The sequence below is a fragment of the Onychomys torridus genome, chromosome 14, assembly GCF_903995425.1.
Source record: "Onychomys torridus chromosome 14, mOncTor1.1, whole genome shotgun sequence".
Lineage (NCBI taxonomy): Eukaryota > Metazoa > Chordata > Mammalia > Rodentia > Cricetidae > Onychomys > Onychomys torridus.
This window is the reverse complement of record NC_050456.1, coordinates 37241869-37243576: the sequence shown is the minus strand read 5'-3', so window position 1 is coordinate 37243576 and position 1708 is coordinate 37241869. Positions and strand designations below refer to the sequence as shown.

Genomic DNA, 1708 nt, shown 5'->3' with positions numbered 1-1708 from the left:
CCACTGACTGGTCATTGTACACCTCGAGAACATGTATGGGACTGGTTGTGTCTGCTTGTGTGTATGGCAGGGGGAGCTTTCATTCTGTCCTTGTACTCTCTGAATAGATTGCCTGTGATGCTCGTCACATTCTGGGTCAACACCTATTCGTAATGAAACTTTACTATCTTACTTTTGTGGAGAAGTTTTCTGGGTAGGCAGGAGGTTTGGTTTTAAACATTAGTTCCTCAAAACCTTTTCTCTGTAGCAGGAAATGGCTGTTCATGTCTATAATCCCAGGATTTAAGAGATGGCGGCTACCCCTGCTCTCCCAGCCTGCTCGCTGCAGCCCCCGCCGTTGCCTCTGCTGCTTCCGCCATCACCACCTCCGAGAAGATGGCTGTGCCTCCCACACACGCTGATCTTGGCAAGTCTGCCAGGGATGTCTTCACCAAGGGCTACGGCTTTGGCTTAATAAAACTTGATTTGAAAACGAAGTCTGAGAATGGGTTGGAATTTACCAGTTCAGGCTCTGCCAACACAGAGACCACCAAAGTGAACGGCAGCCTGGAAACCAAGTACAGATGGACTGAATACGGGCTGACGTTTACATAGAAGTGGAACACAGACAACACCCTGGGTACCGAGATCACCGTGGAAGACCAGCTCACTCGTGGACTGAAGCTGACCTTTGATTCATCCTTCTCGCCTAACACTAGGAAAAAAAAAAATGCTAAAATCAAGACAGGGTACAAGAGGGAGCATATCAACCTGGGCTGTGATGTGGACGTTGACATTGCTGGGCCGTCAATCCGTGGTGCTCTGGTGCTGGGCTATGAGGGCAGGCTGGCTGGCTACCAGATGAAATTTGAGACCGCAAAGTCCCGAGTGACCCAGAGCAACTTTGCCGTTGGCTACAAGACGGACGAATTCCAGCTTCATACTAATGTGAATGATGGGACAGAGTTTGGTGGCTCCATTTATCAGAAGGTGAACAAGAAGTTGGAGACTGCTGTCAGTCTCACCTGGACAGCAAGAAACAGTAATACTCGCTTTGAAATAGCTGCCAAGTATCAGGTCGACCCTGATGCCTGCTTTTCAGCCAAAGTGAACAACTCTAGCCTGATCGGCTTAGGGTACACTCAGACCCTAAAGCCAGGTATCAAACTGACCCTGTCAGCTCTGCTGGATGGCAAGAACGTCAATGCGGGTGGCCACAAGCTTGGTCTAGGACTGGAATTTCAAGCATAAATGAATATTGTACAATCGTTAATTTTAAACTATTTTGCAGTATAGCTACCTTCAGAATTTAGTGTACCTTTTAATGTTGTATGTTGGGGATGCGAGAATTGATAAATACCACGTTAGATCTCCAGGCTAAGGATGACTCCGCTTTAAGGTGTTTACCATTTCAGAGGTACAGCAGAAACCCCATTCCTGAAAGGGTCCTTTTAGCTGTAGACCTGGGTTGGGGAGGAACCCGTCTAGAGACGTCAGGCCCCAGGTGGAAGCTGGGGATGTGCGGGTCCTTTGTCAATCTGTAGAGTCCACAGATGAAATTGTGACTTCCCGAGCATTGGTGTCCTGATCCTCACTGCTGAGAAGCATGCACACACCTGTGTGGAAGGAACTGCTTTAGACAGATCTCCGTGCCCTCTTCCCATCCTAGCCCATCAGTTACCTGTTTTACACCAAAAGTACTCTTATGGTTAGCTATTTCTTTTGTGCC

General features: G+C 48.1%; 1 pseudogene; it reads left to right on the top strand.

The window, feature by feature from the left end:
- Positions 1-366: 366 nt before the first annotated feature.
- On the top strand, positions 367-1328 carry LOC118595576 (annotated as a pseudogene).
- The last annotated feature ends 380 nt before the right edge of the window (positions 1329-1708 follow it).